General features: G+C 35.1%; 1 pseudogene; it reads right to left on the reverse strand.

Moving 5' to 3' along the window:
• Window positions 1–6,849: 6,849 nt before the first annotated feature.
• On the reverse strand, window positions 6,850–23,260 carry LOC144858718 (sodium- and chloride-dependent glycine transporter 1-like; annotated as a pseudogene).
• Window position 23,261: the final 1 nt, after the last annotated feature.

Below are 23,261 nucleotides of genomic sequence, written 5' to 3' on the forward strand. Positions count from 1 at the left end.
ACCAAGTGTTTCACGGTTTTGATCATGAGGACGTCATTAAAAATGGTAAATCATGCGAAAGATAATTGATTGACCTAGACAATATCAAAATATAAAATGGAATACGGATAAGTGGAAATGCGCTCCATTAAATGTAATGAGCTATGACGAAAGAGAAAAAATCATTTTATATTCGAGTGGCCATACGATGATGTCATAATATCCGGTTAGCCAAATTGATGCATGATCTGACATCTACGACTCATCTACTTCCAGAATATGTAAAAAAAAATAAATTCACCATGTAGTTTAGAAACTATCTGTTTAAAAAAGGGCATAATTTTGACGAATTTTTGAACTTTTTCATCAAAAACGCATGCGAACTGTCCAATTTGAAGTGCTCGTTATGACATGATTTTTAGTCGAAATTGTTTAAAAGTTGGTAAAATTACTAGAAAAGGCTGAAAAAAGATAATTCACGCAAAAAAGATGTTTCCAGCGCTAAAGTATGTGCGTACCGCGTTGAAATTGTTACATGCTTAAAATGACATGAAACATGAAAAGTTGATTTTTATGATTTTTTAAATTTTAAACGCGTGTACGCGCGTAACTTTCCTTTAAGTATGCCATTTTTTTCCACAGAAAGTTAGCACATGATATAAATTACACTTTTGCTAAGTTTCAATGTAAATTGCTAAAGGTTTTCAATCTATGTTAAATACACGAAATTCATAAAATCACGCTTTACTTACGCTGTGCGACTCTAAAGTCATATAATGAAGTTTCCTGCACATCTACAGGTCAATCTTATGACAAAGTTCAGAGATACGCTGCGAACGAAATTTGTGGAAAGAATATAGAAAAAAAAAAAGATTGTGACAATAACAAGGGGTTATCCGCCAAGTGCGGTAGGCTACAGTACTGGTAAAAATTATATCCATATACTAGTCTCTTGGTTTAGTTACTTAACTACGATAAAAGTACTCACCATTATAATAGTCTTTGACTGTATGATAATATAAGTGAGTAATAATATAGTTTACGTCTAGGTTCCGTCGTCGACTTATCCAAGTGTCCTCAGCGTACTTGACGTTCCAAGGTATACGCACGGCGGAGGCCGTCCAGGTGTTTAGAACGACGCGCTCCGCTTAAGCATCTGTAGCGGCACTACATTCCTCCTTGTTTATTTTTTTGTCGTCCCTCTTGTTCTTCTACACACGTTGCTCTTCCTTTCTTTTCTTCCACTTCATTTTTCTTTCTCTTTTTTTTTTAACACAACAATAACACAACATACATAACATAGAATTCCAGAAAAAGAAACTACCAAGAACCTGATAAGAATTTTGTAAAAAAAATGAACTAATTGGAATTAATTTTAAAATTACTTTAACTAAATTTTCATTAATTTGGTCTTGGATTTTTTTTTGTTTTTTTTTGGACCTTTTCCAAGAATCCCTCCAACATCCTAACCGCCGCTGCCCTCAGCTGGCCACTTCCCGGCTGAGCCAAACGCTCCACCACCTCCCGATTGGCATTGAATGCCGACCGCAGAGCAACTCTGTCGGCCCGCCTTAACTGGCATAACAGTGGTGTGGGTGGATGGATGTTGTTTTCCACGTTCGGCTGCTGCCACCATGCTTGACGTGGTGATGGTCCGGTCTGTTGACATAGTGGTCCAGTTGGCTTGGGGAATCGACGGCGTCTGGGCTCCGCCGAGGTAGGCCTACCATACCTCTGGCACAGCTCCACAAATGCCCTCTTATTATCCCTGGCTCTCGGCACCAGGAAAAGGAGACACCGAGTGTGGAGTAGACCCAGCGGTGACACTAACGGCGATAGAGTGTTTGACTCGGGCATCTCGAGCCCCGCCGCCTCGCCCATCGACTCCATCATCCTTCTTAGAGATTTTGTGAAGAAGAATCCAGGTTGGATTCTCCCCTCGGCTTTGAAAAGTGCTACTGCCTTGGTAACACTCTCGCCGCACTCTGGAACGAGTTTCACTAACTCCTGGATGAAACTCCAGCGCCGAGATGAGGTGGCGATGTCTCTGTCATGAATGACGGTATGTGGTGCGCCAGGTGTTGCTTTGGGTTCTCGGGCACCCGGCCACATCCTGCCACTGGACACAGGAATGCCTGACGTGACCGCTTACCCGATCCCTCTGACCGCCTTCAGGATGAGGTCTTTTATTGTTGTCTTTTGACCGTTTGTCGGTCTTTTCCTGAGGTTTTACTCTTCGTACCGCCCCAGCACTAGTCGGAGCAGCACTGGTCGCCGTACCAATGAGACGGACGTCTCGACACGCAAAGTCCGACTCCTTACTTCCCGGAGTTCGCCATACCTTCACGGCTGGCGCGGCGGGAAGCAACCCTTTACGGAGAATGGAGGGGGACTTTGGCCTCTCCGGCGATTCTGCCCTCTACTACTGGCGGATCTAGGTCCCCAACCTCCATCGCCACATCATCTTCTCCTTCCAATCCAGTAGGTGAGGGTGGAGACCTCCGTGTCGCAGTTGGTTTGCCCAACGGCGGGAAGTCTTCCACCTGAAGCAGGAACAATTCCTCCTCCACCGTTACTTGATCGGAAGTAAAGTTATCCATCTGTAAAACATTAAGAGGCAAAACACAAGTTTAGTACAAGATAGTATTTCTACCCCTCGATTACAAATTGTTGGAACGGAGACTCTGGCGCCTGTTACAAACGGTGATCATCGTTTCCGCCAGAGGAGTTCCAATATCTTTTCAGAGCTCTAATTACCGAGTTATTTGTGATGTTCCGCCGTACCACGCCGAGAATGTTAAAGAGTCGCTATCCAATCGAGTTTGAACAATACCATGAAAGCCCCAGTGGTTAGGACATCTGCATATCAAGCAGGCGGTCCGAGTTCGAGTCTCGGTTGGGCGACTTTTTCTCATTCTCACAGATTTCCTCATCTTTATCGTTTAAAATTAATTAATTAAATTTCAGTATATTACCGGGCGGTTTAGAATTACTGTTCTTTGCCTGATTTGTTTATATATATAAAAGTATCTCTTTGGAGATCCCGCCTCGTGAATAAAAATACTGAAAGATGAGGGCTTATCAATTTGATCTCTGGTGCGCGTGCGTACAACTGAAGACTAGTGCTGTTCCGCCGTACCACGCCAAGAATGTTAAAGAGTCGCTATCCAATCGAGTTTGATCAATACCATGAAAGCCCCAGTGGTCTAATGGTTAGGCCATCTGCATATCAAGCAGGCGGTCCGAGTTCGAGTCTCGGTTGGGGCGACTTTTTCTCATTCTCACAGATTTCCTCATCTTTTTAGTTTAAAATTAATTAATTAAATTTCAGTATATTACCGGGCGGTTTAGAATTACTGTTCTTTGCCTGATTTGTTTATATATATATATATATATATATGAACACAACAGGCAAAGAACATTAATTCTAAACCGCCCGGTGATATACTGAAATTTTAATTAATTAATTTGAGTGTTTATAAAGATAAAGTTTTTAAATAATAGACCAAAAAAATTAAGATGCTTACTGCCTGCCACCATTTTCGTAAAACAGATAAGGAAATCTCCATATATTGCATACCCCAGACAAGACAACGGAAAATCCGTTTTCTTGTCCCAGGTTCCACGACTCGAGGTGCTGTTTTCAGTACTATGTCCTTCGGGCAGACTATTGTCTTTTGGGTCCTGAGATGTCCCAGAAGCCACCTGATCCTCTCTGACCTGCTCATCATTGATGGAGGATAATATTTTCTGATCTGATGAGGAATTGGTCTCTTTCTCAATTTTGAGGGTGCATGTCTAGCACTGATTTTGTGCTTTCTTGAGATACATCAGTCTCTGGTACCTGAGATTCGATGTCTTCAATGTTATCAATCAGCTAAACAACAAATAGATTTTTAATACATAATAGATTGTAACAATCATAATTATAGCGGTGTCTGTTGTTTTTTTATTCTCTTATTAATATTATTGGTACAGCTCTAGTAGGCTACAGTACTGCTGAAAATTATTCTCACAGATTTTCCTCATCTTTATCGTTTCAAATTAATTAATTAAATTTCAGTATATCACCGGGCGGTTTAGAATTAATGTTCTTTGCCTGATTTGTTTATATATATGTTTATAATGATAAAGTTTTTAAATAATAAACCAAAAAATTAAGATGCTTATACTCAGCCACCATTTTCATAAAACAGATAAGGAAATCTCCATATATTGCATACCCCAGACAAGACAATGGAAAATCCGTTTTCTTGTCCCAGGTTCCACGACTCGAGGTACTGTTTTCAGTACTTTGTCCTTCAGAAAGACTCTTGTCTTTTGGGTCCTGCGATGTCCCAGAAGCCATCTGATCCTCTCTGACCTGCTCATCATTGATGGAGGAATGAATTGAGACTTTCTGGTCTGATTAGGAATCAGTCTATTTCTCAATTTTTTTGATTTTCTTTTTTACAATGCCAAGAGCAATGATCGTTGGAATGACCCTTCAAAAATCGATTGATTGATTTATTTTGTAAATACTCCCTCTTTCTTGACCACCTCAAGTGATCCCATTAATTATGAGTGTTTTACAAATTTATAGCCTACAAATGTTAATACCTTGGTCTACTACTTCACTGACTTCTCATCCAAGTTCATTAGTCATAAAGCACAGGATGGAAAAGATAATCTTTCATAGCCATACACCCAGCATACAATTATGCATTCCATGGTGGCAAATGTCAACATGACGAAACTAGCTGAGTAGGAGTCCAATAGAATCACCCAGTATACTCCAGCCTGTAAAGAGAAATCCTTTAAGCCTCCTGATAGTCATGGGAATATTTTCAGTGATCTCCATTCCATTATGCTCGCCTATGTCAGAATAAACAATAATTTGGGAGTGGAATTGTTTTTTGCCGCAAGAAAAAAATCTCAATATCTGATCCCTAGGTATAGTAGCAGAGCATCTAACCCACCAAGCTACATAAAGATGAAATGATATCTGATTCCATATTCGATTTTTTTTTCAACTTACTTGAAGGAATGTGCCTGATGCATTACGCAGCTCTAAAATGATGAAGATTGGAATCAAAATTATTGTGGAGCATGTAATGAGCCATCCAATTGTATGTGCCCAGGTTGGGAAGCCTCCGTTGTAAGATGGAGCACTCCAGTTGACAAAGCTGTACACTTGTACAAACTGTAAAATCAACATATTTCTCAGTCATAGACTTAAGTTAGTAAAACAGTCAGTTGACTGCAGTAACTAACACAATCATAGAAAAGCCAAGTCGACAAAGGTTTTTCTACTTGAAGGAATGTGCCTGATGCACTTACGCAGCTCTAAAATGATGAAGATTGGAATCAAAATTATGGTGGAGCATGTAATGAGCCATCCAATTGTATGTGCCCAGGTTGGGAAGCCTCCGTTGTAAGATGCAGTACAGTACAAACTGTAAAATCAACATATTTCTCAGTTGACTGCAGTATAACTAACACAATCATAGAAAAGCCAAGTCGACATAGGTGGTCCAAGGAATTGCCGAATGGAGGGCCTGATGCCCCAGCATTATTTTTTTCTCCTATCACATCAAGTTATGACAGAAATATGGCATAAATTATGACATTATAGGGGTGCTATATAAGCATGGATATAATCAAATAGTTTGTGTCAACAAGTTTCGCCAAGACAAATGTGGTGTAGGCTTCAGTCTAAGGAACTGGAGCCCTGGGTTCAATGCCCATCAACATCATCTGTGTTTTTAAATGGTTGAGATTTAGGAAAAGGTCAGCTATTTTGAAAATAATTAGGCTCATGCATTATTCATGATTTCTGCTCTAACCTGATGGGAAGGGGGATCACCAAATATGTCTGCAGAAATTGGCGAAAATTAATTAAAGTTTACTCACACTGAGCAGAGCTGGTGTGATAAAGCACCAACAGACACGCCAGTAATTGAAGAGTTTGTTGTTAACTATTGCAGAACCAATCATGGTGGAGATGTCTTCCTTCAATCTCTCATAGCCATACACCCAGCTTACAATTACACATTCCATGGTGGCAAAGGTCAACATGACAAAGCTAGCTGAGTCCAATAGAATCACCCAGTAAACTCCAGCCTGTAAAGAGAAATTCTTTAAGCCTCCTGATAATCATGGATCCAAATATTTCAGTGATCTCCTGTCTACACCTAAAGGTAAAATCTCTCACAATTCTTTTTCTCTCTTTTAGGCTCTACTACTACTCGTTTGGTTAAGCTATTTTTAACAGACTATTTATATTATATGTTAACACTTCCTCCATTTGTAAAAATACCTCAGTGACACAGATGAGAGAGGCGAGGCACATCATTGTACAGCTGGCTACGAGAACCTTTGGTTTGTTCCTTCTCAGATTTGGAAAGAAATCCATAATGAATGTCATAATCGTCTCCATGAGGGTGAACTAAAATCACAATCATTGTTATAGTGCATTGGTGACATACCATTACAATTAATACATAATATTAACAAAAGATAGGTTAATTTTATGAAAGAGGTTCCCCAAAACATGAAAGTTTAAAGTATGAATACAATATATCATAGAGAAAAAAAAAGTGATTATTATTATTAAAAAATAATTTAATTTAAACCAAAAAGTTGTAAAACTTGGCCAATGGGCTTTTCAGTTGACTATTTTTTCTTTGAATTATGTTTCAAATATTTTTGGTCAAAGTGAATTTAACTACTGCTATGTTGTCATCATTGATGGAGGATAAATACTTTCTAGTCTGATGAGGAAGCGGTCTATTTCTCAATTTTGAGGGTACTGTACATGTATCTAGCACAGATTTTGTGCTTTCTTGAGATACATCACCCTCTGATACCTGAGATTCGATGTCTTCTATGTTAGCAATCAGCTACACAACAAATAGATTTTTAAAAATACATAATAGATTGTAACAATCATATAGTGTTGTCTGTGGTTTTTTTATTCTCTCATTCTCAATAATATTTAGGGTACAGGTCTAGTAGGCTACAGTACTGGTGAAAACTATATCCATATATATATGTTTATAAAGGTAAAGTTTTTAAATAATAAACCAAAAAAATTAAGATGCTTACTGCCATCATTTTCGTAAAACAGATAAGGAAATCTCCATACTCCAGACAAACAACGGAAAATCCGTTTGCTTGTCCCAGGTTCCAAGACTCGAGGTGCTATTTTCATTACTTTGTCCTTACTATGTCCCAGAAGCCATCTGATCCTCTCTGACCTGCTCATCATTGATGGAGGAATGAATTGAGACTTTCTGGTCTGATTAGGAATCGGTCTATTTCTCAATTTTTGCACTTTGATTTTATTTTTTACAACGCCAAGAGCAATGATCGTTGGAATGGTGCTTTAAAATCGATTGATTGATTTATTTTGTAAATGCTCCCTCTTTCTTGACCACCTCAAGTGATCCCATTAATTATGAGTATTTTACAAATTTATAGCCTACATAATGTTAATACCTTGGTCTACTACTTCACTGACTTCTCGTCCAAGTTCATTAGTCATATAGCCCATGATGGAAAAGATAATCTGTCATAGCCGGCCATACACCCAGCATACAATTATGCATTCCATGGTGGCAAATGTCAACATGACGAAATTAGCTGATAGGAGTCCAATAGAATCACCCAGTATACTCCAGCCTGTAAAGAGAAATCATTTAAGCCTCCTGATAGTCATGGGAATATTTTCAGTGATCTCCTGTCTACACCTAAAGGTAAAATTTCTCACAATTCTTTTTCTCTCTTTTAGGCTCTACTGCTACTCTTTTGGTTAAGCTAGTTTTAACAGACTATTTATATTATATGTTAACACTTTCTACATTTGTAAAAATCCAAAATACCTGTGACACAGATGAGAGAGGCGAGGCACATCATTGTACAGGTGGCTAAGAGAACCTTTGGTTTTGTTCCTTCTCAGATTTAGAAAGAAACCCATAATGAATGTCATAATCGTCTCCATGAGGGTGAACTAAAATCACAATCATTGTTATAGTGCATTGGTGAAATACCATTACAATTATTACATAATATTAACAAAAGTTAATTTTATGAAAGAGGTTCCCCAAAACATGAAAGTTTGAAGTATTAATACAATATATCATAGAGAAAAAAAAAGTGATTATTATTATTAAAAAATAATTTAATTTAAACTAAAAAGTTGTAAAACTTGGCCAATGGGCTTTCAGTTGACTATTTTTTCCTTGAATTATGTTTCAAATATTTTTGGTCAAAGTGAATTTAACTACTGTTATGTTGTAATGTCATCATTGATGGAGGATAAATACTTTCTAGTCTGATGAGGAAGCGGTCTATTTTTCAATTTTAAAGGCCAGGTGCGGGCAAAAAATTTCTATTGATCATACATTCCAATAATTATCGATCTATAGTTTCCCCTATGTTTCATAATTTTTGGGATTTTATTTTTGTTACACGAGCTTGTTGAAAATAAGCACTTTCTTATCAGTGGGGGGATAGTTCAAATTACACAGTAAAGTCTCTATTCTTTTGTACACACATTTTGTAAATAGAGAGGAATTTTAAAAAGCTATAAAAAAATAAACGGTTTGGTAAAAAATGTCATCAGATGACTAAATATAGGTAATATAACTTGAATTTTACATTTCTGGTATTTTTATTCAACTTCAGATTTTTATTTTCATGCTATAGCAAAAATTATCCACCGTATATCCACCATCTTTTTTCACCTTCTAGGGAGTCACCAGACATGTTATTACATTAGGTTCAACTACCTAACTACTGAAAAAAAGTCTTCCTGGTTTTTATAGCAGAATTTTTCCAAATTTTGTATTTGACCATTTTAAGAGAAATTCATGTTTTTTTCGTCTTGATTTCTGTTACAAATATTTGATTTATGTACAATTAACCAGATATTATATTCAAAATTCATGCCTGTACCTGAGCTTTAAGGGTGCATGTATCTAGCACTGATTTTGTGCTTTCTTGAGATACATCCTCTGATACCTGAGATTCGATGTTTTCAATGTTATGTTAACAATCAGCTACACAACAAATAGATTTTAAAAAATACATAATAGATTGTAACAATCATATAGTGGTGTCTGTGGTTTTTTTATTATCTCAATAATATTTAGGGTACAGCTCTAGTAGGCTACAGTACTGCTGAAAACTATCCATATATATACAGTATTTATAAACATTTTAAATAATAAACCAAAAAATTAAGATGCTTACTGCCACCATTTTCGTGAAACAGATTAGGAATCTCCATATATTGCATACCCCATAGACAGACAACAGAAAATCCGTTTTCTTGTCCCAGGTTCCACGACTCGAGGTACTGCTTTCATTACTTTGTCCTTCAGACAGACTCTTGTCTTTTGAGTCCTGAGATGTCCCAGAAGCCATCTGATCCTCTCTGACCTGCTCATCATTGATGGAGGAATGAAATGAGTCTTTCTGGTCTGATGAGGAATCGGTCTCTTTCTTCAGACAAAACAACAGAAAATCCGTTTTCTTGTCCCAGGTTCCACAACTCGAGGTGCTGTTTTCAGTACTTTGTCCTTCGGGCAGACTATTGTCTTTTGGGTTCTGAGATGTCCCCTCTGACCTGCTCATCATTGATGGAGGAATGAATTGAGACTTTCTGGTCTGATTAGGAATCGGTCTATTTCTCAATTTTTGCACTTTGATTTGCTTTTTCACAACACCAAGAGCAATGATCATTGGAATGGCGCTTTAAAATCGATTGATTGATTGATTGATTTTGTAAATGCTCCCTCTTTCTTGACCACCTCAAGTGATCCCATTAATTATGAGTGTTTTACAAATTCATAGCCTACAAATGTTCACACCTTGGTCTACTACTTCACAGACTTCTCGTCCCAGTTCATTATAGCCATAAAGCCCAGGATGAAAATGATAACAACTCCACCGAATACACTGGTCATGCAATTGGCTAGGGCTATTAATACGGCATCACTGTAAAGGTAATCTTATTTATTACTGTCATGGCTGTGAAAACGCTAAATTATTATTATATATATATTATTATTTTTATATAAGTTTATCATGTAATAATAATAATAAAAGGTTTGCATGGTGAAAAAACAATTAAACAAAATTTCCGACGTCGAAAACCAAGCTATGTTGATGTTAATTTATTGTACTTATGCAGGGATATTGGATATGTGTTTTTTAGCTCCAACCCTTGACCCAGTTTTGATGGACCGATGACACATTGAGTTGGCATTGGTCTTCGCAAAATGAAAGCAATTCCTGTCAGATTCCGTCAATAGAATATTTCTTCCAAGTTAATAAATAATAGTATTTTTCTAGGTGCCGAATAGATATTTGGTTCCAACCAGATGGTCAAATTTTTTCAATATTAACATATGCAAAATATTTTAGTTTAAAATATAAAACAGTGATTTACTCACAGCAGTTGTTGTGAAACTTGTTGTATGAGGACAATGTCAGTAATCCACCAAATGATGTACTAAGGGAGAAGAAAATCTTAATTGCTGCATCCAGCCATACCTAAAAAAATAATGAAATGGTGATTATTTGTATTTGTGTGTATTGTCAAGTGCCATCTTCATCTTATTTTAAATAATGAAGTAAGAAAATAAAATGTTTATTTGAAATTGAAAGGTCAGGCGGCACCATGGCTTCATGCTGACAAGAACCAGAACACCATTATTGTAACCCCTTATTTATGAGGAAGGATGAACTGGGTTCTCTCTAATGAGCACACAAGCTGTGTGTACTTCCTGTGTGTACCTCCATTTTGAAGTAATTATTAGAAAGAGTTGTTCCACCACCAGAACTATGTATGAGGAGAGCTCCAAACTGGGCCTGCATTAAAGTGTTTGTTTCTTTCTATATTTGTTCATTAGCAGGATTACTCAAAAAGTTATTGTTCAATTTTTATACGATTTTAAAGGATGGTTTCATAGCTGTTGTATGGTAATACATGATTTCTAGTTGTTTATAAACCACATCAAAACAATACTGTAATAAAATAGCACCATCATAAAAGCATGAGACATTTTAGTAGTGTCACTAACAGTTTGTTCTAAGGTAATTTCTAAATTCAGTACATAGTACTATTAGTACTACAAGATGAATATTTACAACCATAAACGTTGAGAGCAGATTTAGTTATAATCAGATAACATACCCAATGTATCACATATTTTACATGTGATATCCCAAAGTTGCTGTTATATTATTAACAAGCAAGTCCAGTTGAATAGATGTATCCTTCTAAACTTTATACTACCTAGATGAATGACAATATCCACACCCACAATAATAAAGAGATTTAACCAGGGAGGTATACCTCCCTGATTTAACAAACTTACTTTTGGTTCATAGAGGATTTCTCAGCGTGGGGTGAGGAAGAACTTAATGCCGTAACTACCTTCCAATGTCAGTCCAAGTATCAAGAAAAGTACCAATAAAATGTATGGGAATGTCGCTCTGAAGTACGGTATACCATTGCCATCTATATAAAACATGATAGTCAAACATAATGTCATTTTACACTAACCATATACATTTATTGGTTACTATAAATAAAAACCTTACATGCAATTCCCTAGTATCCGACCACATTCATTAAATAAACTGAACATCTATTTATATGAGATTAAACCTATAGACATTGAGAGATGTTTTCTCCCATTAAATGTAAAGATTTAATTATTATAATATATTGCATTGCTTACTTTTCCTGAAGATTTAATGCCTTTTTGAAGACAGAAATAGATGATGAACCAAGCAAAGACAAGACAGCTTTAGTAATGGCCAAAAAACAGTGCCCAATTCACCAATCCCAGATGCCTCATGCAGGACAGCATTCCTAAAATAAAATTAGTGAGTTTTTGCAACCATTTGACATTTCAAGTTCTGAGCTGATCCCTGTTTCAATTCATCAAAGTTGATTTTATGAATGTCAATGGCTAATGTTCGTAAGTACAATATGAACATAGTACTTGATCTATTACCTAGCCATCATATTTTAGAAAGCATATTCTATATTTTTAATTTCTATTTTTTTCTCAAGTAAAAAAAGTACATGTTTAGAGTTACTCTGTGGTATCACTGATAAAACAGTAATCTAATCAGACAACATCAATTTTCAACTCTTTATAAAATAAGAACTATATTACTTGAAATACTCTTCGCTGGGAAGTTTCTGTTTTGACTTCAATTGATCGATGTAGTTACTTAGATCTATTTCTCCTAGTGTGTCGAGTCCAATACTGTAAAAGTCAAGTTGTTCTTCTGGTCGACACCAACACATGTGTTGTTCACCGTCATGATCTTGTTACCAGTGCTCAGACACTCGTCGTAGATGCTGTTACACATGTCCATGTTCCAAGGGTTGTTACATCCGATCCAGGGCAGTTTGTTAGTGAATGAAGCAAACATGTAATACAATATGTATGTTATGATCACATTGTAGTAAAGGCCGATAAAAGCTGAAATCAGCACCATTCCGTAACCCATTCCTATACATAACAACAACAAAACTAAGTTTGAAAACAATTATTCCTCAGGAAGGAATAGGAAACAAAGACCGTAGCCAAAGAGAAGTGAATAAAGAATTAACAAAACACATTTATAAAGAAAAAAAACATGTCATGAAAGGGCGACCAAAACATTTGATACAAAACTGGAAAAACGTATAAACAGATTTTAAATTTTCCCATCATGATGCAGTAACATTCAATCTAACAATGTGAAATGATAAAATTGAGACAATTAGTGGGACACCCCTATTTAGAGGACATCCCTATTAAGGAGACACTTTCCCATGACATGAACAATGGAAATATATAAATAAGGGGACACTTTTTTTGGTCCCAAAGGTGTCCCCTTAGTGTTATCTTTATTCATTATTTAGCGTTTTGGATTTACCTCTAAACATTGAAGCGATCCTCCAGACAGTTGCTGGTCCACTGCTGGAGTACTGTCCAAGGCAAAGCTCCATGAAGAACATGGGAAGTCCAGCTAAAAACAGCATGGTTGCATAAGGTATAAGGAATGCACCGTCTTAGTTTAAAAATAATGATTCTTCAGGAATAAAGAATAGGAAACCATAGAGAGATCATAGCCTAAACGGTTTCTGGAGTTGGCTTACAAATTCCAAGTGAATAATGATATTAATAATTATGTTAGTCTTAACGCCTAATACAATGTTTCTAAGCACTTTACACAAAAACATGATCCATAAAATAGCCTAAAATACAACAAAAAAAAGAAGAAAAGCAGTGGAACCATTTACACCACTCTGTTCTCCAGAACTTTGAAGCTCCCATATAAGAACTCGCCGGAACAGTATTCACTGGAGCTCAAGAATAAAGAATTAACAAAATACATTCATATAGAAAAAAAAGACCAAAATATTTTATTCAAAACTGGCGAAATTTTAAATGAGTTTCCGGTCATGGTGCAGTAACATTAAAATGTAGTGTTGTTTTTATTCATTATTTATAATTTTGGATTTCAAACCATCATTTTTTTGATCTACAAAGAAAAGTTTAATGACCTACAGGAGTGGGAAAAAAATATAAAAAGACATAAGAAGACCGAACTGGACTTTAAATTTCTCCAAAATTGCAAAAAGTTCGAAAACTGAATTTACTTCTAAACATTGGCGAAATCCTCTGCTGATCCGTTTTCTTGTCCCAGGTTCCAAAACTCGAGGTGCTATTTTCATTACTTTGTCCTTCAGACAGACTTTTGTCTTTTGACCATCTGTGACCAATTAATAACAATATTTATTTGTTCATAGTACAGTATACGTTTATTAGAATTATTCATAATTGATTTTATTTACTACAGATTTTGAAAGTGTTTTTTAAGGACCAATATCTTTCAAGACACTAGATGCAAACACTCATGTAAACTAGCATTTACTCTATTCACATTACAATATTATATATTCTTACCCATTCAACCAGATCTGATGGTGGAAACTGAAATTTCAGTTCACTTTGTTGAATCCTGAAGTATCTCTGAGTTCTACTCTATAACATGGTTGGAAGTATCTTATTAGACTCTAAATAATAGATTGTAACAATCATATAGTGATGTCTGTGTTTTATTTCTCTCAATAATATTTAGGGTACAGCTGTAGTAGGCTACAATACTGGTAAAAACTATATCCATATATATATATAACGCAGATCATGAAAGCGAAAGTGCTCGAAATGTAGAGCCAAATATAAATAAATGAAAGACGCTAGTAAATTACCAACTGAACATTTTATTGCACTACATGCTGTTTCATGAGTATGAACTCAATCTTCAGGTGCTTGGCTCTGAATGATAGTCACAAGTGAATACAAAAAGCTATAATGAAGTTGTAAAGCAAACTGTTTATGTGAACAATAGTATGCTAATTAGCAAGTACAACACATCTCTATTTCCTGGACAGTCTATTGTTAACCAAATTCTTATTATCTAAATTACTGATACCTTAATAGAAACTATGTCTACATGCACTAACTAATTCGTTCCTATGGTTAAGTGAGCTGGTTTCAGGCTTGCATATGATATAATACTTCTCTTGTAAGCATAGATTACACCGTTTGTTAACATTGGAATATGGTTTACACTTCTTTATTATTCGCCATTTAATGTTATACTTTATGTTATCATCTTTTAGCTTCCAGATGTACTGGCTAAGCGCTGTGCTGTTTTTGTATTTAACATTACGGAATGAACTATTGTGTGCGTTATATCTGCATTTAAATGTGTTTTCGGTTAGTCCGACGTATGTTTCAACTTTATCATCATCATTTGTTGTTACTGTAGCCTGATAAACAACACCACTGGTTAGGCATTTCCCATCTAATGGGCATTCATTTCGACAGTTACATTGCTTGATGTTATCACAGGGCATATCATTACGTAATACATTTTTGTTTTGGGCCGATATTACAGACCCTATATTAGGCATACAACTATAGCTGATTTTAATGGTGTTTCTATTAAATATTTTTCTTAGCTCATGGTTATGTGGAAAACATTCATCTACAGTCTTTAAGAACTCGTGCCCTATTTTGGTTTTCACGTTGGCACTGTAAGGCGGGTTGAACCAGATGATATTTCTTTTCCTTGTCTTCTTCACGTTATTTTGCGCGCTGGTATTGGTCGGGTTGTACTTCAGATTGTGGTCGTATCCACTTTCATACAAGGCTTCTTGGTACGGTTTCTTTGATTCATTGAAAACAGTTTCATTCGAAGAAATGTTTGATAATCTTTTGTTTATGCCTTCAGGGATGTTCTTAATTATTGATGCTGGATGATTACTTTTGCAATGAACGTAGCGTGGTTTGTTGTTTTCCTTTAAGTAAGGCTTATAGCTTCCATCGTTGAGATTAAGCGTTACATCTAGGTAGTTTATAATTTTCTTATTCGCTTCGATCGTTATCTTTAGATTATGTTGTTTGAATGTGCTGCAGAGATCTTTTTTTATTTTTTCAATAACATGAGGAGTTTCATTAAATGCCGCGAGTCCGTCATCCCTGTACAATCCTATGTTATTACCGTACTTGGGTTCCAGTTTGGCTAACAGAAACAGACCAATTAACTCGCATGTTTCAGCACCGTCGTAGCTACCCATAGTAACATTGTATTCACTTGTGACTATCATTCAGAGCCAAGCACCTGAAGATTGAGTTCATACTCATGAAACAGCCTGTATTGCAATAAAATGTTCAGTTGGTAATTTACTAGCGTCTTTCATTTATTTATATATATATATATAAATCAATTGTGTTGTGTAGCACTGTGAAAATTATATATAAATCATACTGTAAATTATAGAAACAGTGCTCATATTCGGAACATGATCTCATAATCGCGTCGAGCATTTCATACAACTAAAAAATACGGAACTTTCGCCAATGAGCTATGCTCGACGCGATTATGAGATCATGTTCCGAATATGAGCACTGTTTCTATAATTTACAGTATGATTTATATATATATAATTTAAGTTTCAATATTAACCACCATTTAAGCTGTTTTTTAGTTTCATTCCAAAATTGTTTATATCTCTACCAAGCTACCTTCTTTGTTTTCTACTCTTATTCAGACTCCACCCTGTCTCCTTTTGTTGTATTTCTTTTATTCCTGTCCACCCAGGCAGCACTTGCCAGTTCTTATACTATGACGTTATCCAAATTCCTTGCACTGATGAAGGGCTAGTGTTGCCCGAAAGCTCTGCTAACTTTTCTGGCTGTTTAACTTTTTCGTTTTGATTTAGCTTTTCGCTTTTTTTTTTTTATCTCCATTGAGATCCAGCCACTGATACCCACAGCATTGTCATTTTTTCAGTAATTTGCCTTTGGATTTATATATATGTTTATAAAGATAAAGTTTTTAAATAATAAACCAAACAAATTAAGATGCTTACTGCCACCATTTTCGTAAAACATAAGGAAATCTCCATATATTGCGTTTCCTTGTCCCAGGTTCCATGACTCGAGGTGCTATTTTCAGTACTTTGTCCTTCAGATAGACTCTTGTCTTTTGGAATTGGGTCCTGAGATGTCCCAGAAGCCATCTGATCCTCTCTGACCTGCTCATCATTGATGTAGGATAATGCTTTCTGGTCTGATGAGGAATCGGTCTCTTTCTCAATTTTTAGGTTGCATGTTTCTAGCACAGATTTTGTGCTTTCTTGAGATACATCACCCTCTGATACCTGAGATTCGATGTCTTCAATGTTAGCAATCAGCTACACAACAAATAGATTTAAAAAAATACATAATAGTATAAGTTATAAACTTATACCTCGAAACAATGGTGCCAGCTTCCAGCTGCCCCAGTCCATTAAAACTAAAAAGAACATTGGCAGGCCAGCAACGAATAGCATGACTGCATAGGGAATTAAAAATGCTCCTGAAAAGTTAAAATCAGAGAAGGGGTTATAGCTATTGAGCCTGATTCCGTCTTAGACAGTATCAATGTGCTACAGTATATCATAAACGTTGGGCATTCACTGTCACCTAATAAGAGAACAAGATTTTTTTTAATCCAAACTGATTTAACTTTGTTATGGTTTCTAAAATAGGAACAAATCAAATCAATATAAAACGAAGTCGAATAACATATGTTTTTACGAACAAGAGTTAACAAAATGAAGTAAAGAAGAGGCTAGGCTAGTACCCTAGGCTCAAGGGGTAGCCTAGGTCTACATCATTCATATCAGTTCTGGGTGTTCAACATCTACAACCTAAACATTACACAGATATTATGATTTTTATTATGATTTTTACTTACGCAACACCAGTCACATGGTTTTTGGATCCACACGGTTGGGTTGTTTTTTTTTTGTGTGTTTGGTTTGTTTTACAAATTACTTTATATTTAATAACATTTGATCTATTTCACAGAAAGGTAAGAGAATAAAAGAAACTATACTAGACTACTGTGTAAATAGCAAAACTTTGTATATAAACAAAATTAAAAACACAGCTGTGAGGGAAAGTGGAGAATTAAGAAACTAGTTTGGCTGCCATTGGATCAAAGATGGCAGATTATTTCAATTCTAGTTTAAAATCGTCCCTGTACAATTTCAGTCATTTTGATGTCCCATGGATGTGTTCAAGTAGCAAAAATGTGTATAACAATTATACAAACTCTCTTTTATAATACCTTAATGCTGGAAAGAATTATTTCATCTAATTTATTTAATACCTGTTAACCTCTTTACACCAATGGTTTACAAGGTCTTCTAAGATTGCCACAGTATCAGGATTGGCAGCAGCTGATAAGCATTCCCCAGGTGTAGCAAGACTAGTGACATCAAACCCATCACAACCATGTAGCTTCACTGCACCAGATATGCTGGTTTAAACCCTGGAATAAAATAGGTACTGTGTAAAAAGGCACACTTATTTTTTAATTATATTAAATTATATTATATACAGAATTATATATTATTTAAAATGTTCGGGTGGCTTCCATGCATGCGGCTTTTGGCCTTAATGGAAGTCTCCCTGGTCCTTTTGTCTATTTTTTGCTTTGTATTTTTTTTTCTTTTGGATCAAATATACTGATTTATGACTTGTGTGTGTGACTTATTAAATGGATAATTAATCAGGTTTATCTTATAACGTATGATGTTATATCCATGTTACAATTATCATAATAATTCCCATATTGTGAAACAAATTAATGTTATACTTGAGAACTTTATTGAGTCAATAATCAATAAGCATATAACCATAGTAATAATATAGTACAATGATGACTTTTTTAGAAAGCGTAATAATGAAAATACTATACAGTATAATACATGTTTCATATTGGCTACATATTTGTCTGATTAATATTTCAGTTTCTATAATTTACTCTACTATAAACCAGACGGGGAGAGACGTTCCTATGCAATAGGCATATTTCTTTGACTTGAATTCTGCACGATATCACTGGACTAGTTTATAATGATATGCTAATGACATGCTAATATTTGCCCGGTAGGGCCTTGTAGGGTTTTATGATATAAAATGATATTAAGAAAATGTTATTAACACGATTTAGTGGTAAATTTAACTGAGATATATTTTTCTTTCCAGAAACAAGTTAAAATCAAATCTTTTCAATCGTCGCAACGCGTCAAAACATCGGTACATCACTTATCACCATGTACAAATCATCACAAATGTACGTATGGCATGCCCATAGTGCCTTTAACAGGAGAATAATGAGTATTGAACAACAGCAGATCGAACACCACACCAGAGCTTTTAAAATATGAAAGAATATGATTCTATAAAGAATAGAAATGGGTTTATTATTTATTTGAGTATATAAATATGCGAAATAATGTATGCTAATTTAAATGTATTATTTGTTTATTAAAAATAATTTAAAGTTTAAAAGTATCATGGAGAGACAGGTTGTCAAAATTTAGACATTTTCAACATATGTAATTATCAATATTACGAACAAAACAACTGCTGACACTATGGAGAAAAGTAGAAGGAATCTGAGTCATGCTCATCAATGTACAATTCTATTGATAATTTCTCCATTGTTACATGATAAACAGTATACACCCAAAATTTAGTTTTGCTAACCAATTCTAAAAAAAATTGTACATCTTAATCATTAACACAGTAGTGTCAGCAGTTGTTTTTCTTCTTCCCTTATTATGTGTTCGGTGATAATTGCATATGTTGAAAATGTCCATGATACTTTTAAACTTTAAATTATGGCGATAAGTGATGTACCGATGTATTGACGCGTTGCGACGATTGAAAAGTTTGATTTGATTTTAACTTGTTTTTGGAAGGAAAAATATATCTCAGTTAAATTTACCACTAAAGTGTGTTAATAACATTTGCTTGATATCATCAATGGGTGAAAAATGCATTAAAAATTTGGACACCAAGTTGAAAAATGTTCCTTATGGTATCAAAAACACATAAATAGTCAGGTTCAAAGATGTCATAAAATAGGGTCCCATCTGCAATTTGTGATGAAAGTTGGCAACTTGTCTAAATATCTTTAGTGGGTCAAAATAAACCAGAAAAACTTTGTTGCCCAATCTGTAACCCCGTGGGGGGTCTTTTATGGGCCAAAATATTGAAATAGCTTATATCTTCGTAATGGCTGGTGTTACGAGGTTCATTTTAGTGTCAAATAATTCACAACTTATATATTTATATTCACTCTAATACAACATTTTGTCCAAAAATGGCTGCAACTACCATTTCTGGCATTTTGAACTTTTCTTATATCTCTGTAATAATCTTAGAGACAAAAAAATAAATGCAAATTGCTTAGGGCCTATATATTTATATTTGATCTAATAAACTTTTTTGTCCAAAAGTGAACGTAAATATTATTATTATATTATTTATTTAAATATTTATTGACCTTTGACACTGACCTTTTTCTATCTCGATAACGATTTTCTATCGAACAACCAACCAGACACGTCGATGAAAAACTTCTGACCAATCAACAACCGTTTACAATTAATGCGCCCTCTATGTTGAGTAAAATCAAAGGTGGTAAAATTACGCACCGATCTCGAAAAAACATAGTCCAATAGACCATGGATTAAAGAATAGAAGGATATGCATCGACGTGAGATCAAGGGTTCCTTGACTCTCGCCGACAGACCGCGGACCGCCCACAATGTTATCAGTTTAATTAACCGCATGGTAACAACGAAACGGTCGCGTGCCTAATATATTGTTTACTGCACATGTGCAACGACATCTAACCTTGTTGGCTACGCTTCTTTCGCGCGTTCTTTGGTGGCATGATGTTTTAGCGCTAGCAACAACGGCGACGAACAATTTATACGACAAATTTAGTTATAACCTTTCTGATGAGGAATTGTAAATGCTATAATTGTAATTAGTATAGGTTTCTGCCGCGATTGATCTACGCTAATGTTTTTATGACATTAAAGTAGCATTTTATGACCTGTAGTAGCCCTACATCTGAGACAATATTGTTGTATCGGCCTAGCCTAGCCCTACATGTAAAATTACAAAATCAGCAAGGATACTAGGCCTAGGCCTTTTCTTCTAGGCTTACTAGTAAACCATATGATTTGCCGACATTGATACTGCCTAGGTAGGCCTAGGCTAATCTTAAGTGTAGTAGATACAACGTGTAATCATGATCTATATACTCACCGTTGTCTTACTTCTTGTGTGAATAATAATAGGTACTTCGTTTTTTCGTGATTAAGTTTGCCCTGCGTGTACTTTTCAAAACGACCGCTAGGTAACGAATCGCAACTATACATAGCCAGCCAATCCCGGATCAGGGATCGCTGTTTTCATTCAATTAGACCCGATGATTGGATGTGGTGTGGATGACATAACCACTAGCCAATCACCAGGCACTACAATTTAAATATAATCACATCGATAATTAAGGAGATTTATGAAGAAACCACTGCTTAGCCATATATTAAAAACACGATTGTTGTATGGGTGAACACCGGCCACGCTAACAACATACATGGTCAAATGCATAATTTAATATTCTATAGATTAACGCAATTTTTAATGACAGAAGATGGCAGGCAAATAATGATAATTCAAATATAAAAATTGCATATTTTATTAATATTACTAACTACTTAAAATTACTAGTCGTAAGAAAGTGAACTTTTCGTAGTCCGATTGTGATGAAACTAAAACAGAATTATTCAGCAATATATTGTTGTTGTCAATTAATCATCGACGCAGACATGTCAATAGAACATTCAGACTGCGCATACGATTTCTACATGGTTACGTTTTGGTCTCAAAAAAGGTAACAGTTGATTCGCAGCGTTTTACAGAGGGCCGCGGTTAGAGACACGGAGTTCAATGAGCGTGTTTGTTTGATTGGCAGCAGTGCTTTAGTATAGGCAAGCGCGTTGTAAAATCGTTTGATGTCACCGTCGATGCATATCCTTCTATTCTTTAATCCATGAATAGACATAGAATAAATCGGTCAATTTCCTTATTATGTAATGTATGTTTAAATTAAAAACATTTCTAAAACACATAATTTGATATGAAATGTTGAATTTAGCACTGAAACAATGCATTTAAAGAAATGTAACATTGACTTTTATTCCGATTTATTTACTATAACTGTGAACTCGAAATAAAGTCAACTCAATAAAAGTATTTCTACACTATCAAACTAGTTTGACAAAAATTGCGATGTGGCCAAGTATTGTAGTGATATGCCCAAATAATTATACAAATCTATCGTCCTCATCTTAAATATTGTTCCGTAATTTTCAATTCAATTCAGGCCCGTCGAATTGACGCTGTTCAACGGAAGTTTGCACGATTCCCGTCTTAATTGTCCCATGGAACTATTTGGTTCCATTAATTCTGTTCAGCAATCGTCGAACGATATCTGATATGTTTTTTTTATATAATATTTTAAATTTTGAATTTGACTGTTCATTAATTTCGCTATATTATATTAAAAATGTCTCTGGCCGTACACGTAATAGACCATTCAGCTTTTTATATGCCACCATTTATTTTGGAAACGCATTTCGCCCTGAACATCCATTTATTCGTTTTTCATAATTGTTTGAAATGGAGCAGATAAACCAATGTAGTAGACTAATATACTGGAAATGAATGTTAAAACACAAGTTCATGACAATCGGCGCGCTTGATTTTAATGTGATTGTAAATGTTTTATTTTTCTATTTTCTTTTCCGATGTGTTTTAATTGTATAGTAATGTATTGGTAAGTGTAATATAAAACAAGGAAAAAAGTGTGGAAAACCATTATGATTCAACATTTCCAATTTTATGCCATATAATTATTGTTCTCAATATGCTAAATATTCCGTACTTGAAGATGCCTAAATTAAAATAAATATTAAATCACACGACTCAATTTTAGACTAGAATCTAAATCACTTTAGGAAGAGATAAATTTTGATATGATTGTAAATAACGTTTTATTTTAATTGTTTTCTCAAGTCTACTAAAGACTTTATTGCTGATTTATTTACACTTTTAAATATTTGAGATATTTTTTTAGAAGCAATATTAGCCTTTGTGTTTTTTTGTTATCGTATATTTTGTATACCCGAAAACAAATGAATGAAAAAAAATAATGATGTGAATATAATAATATGAATCACAACACAAAAATTATAATCTGCGCATGTCCTACTGAACTTTCTAGGTACGATGGCGATCATCGCTTCTTTTGATGACGTAACAATTATTGACCTTTGAGTTAGTTTGCACGTAGTAGAGCATACTGTGGTTATTTATCGTTTACAATTTTGCTAATCAAAATGTCAACATTAAACATCCGTTTTATTCAAGTAGCGCCAGTAAGTTATTGAATATCATTTCCTACAAACTGTGTATAGTTTGATTTTATTTTATTTCAGATTTAGGTGAAAATACAGTGATTTTAAAAAATTATATTTGGCGCTCATCGGGGGGACGGCATAGAAAAATAAGGTCCGCGCACAATGTGTGATTTAGGTTGGGTATCATACATCTGTCAAAAACTCGGAGGGAAATATTTAAAAGTTTACCACATACACTATTTAGTATAAGGCTTTAGCTATAACTTTAAACACGGGGAAAATGCAAATGTTGCTTTTATCTCTCTATTGCTATATTATTTGTAGTAAACAAAAAAAGAAAACAATAATATTACAAAACCGTAATAACGCAAATTTGTCCTCTGCACATACCAACAGCGCAGGTTCTGTCTTGACAACAGTTACGCCCCACTGTTGTTGCGACATC

Source organism: Antedon bifida, chromosome 2, assembly GCF_963402885.1.
Source record: "Antedon bifida chromosome 2, ecAntBifi1.1, whole genome shotgun sequence".
Lineage (NCBI taxonomy): Eukaryota > Metazoa > Echinodermata > Crinoidea > Comatulida > Antedonidae > Antedon > Antedon bifida.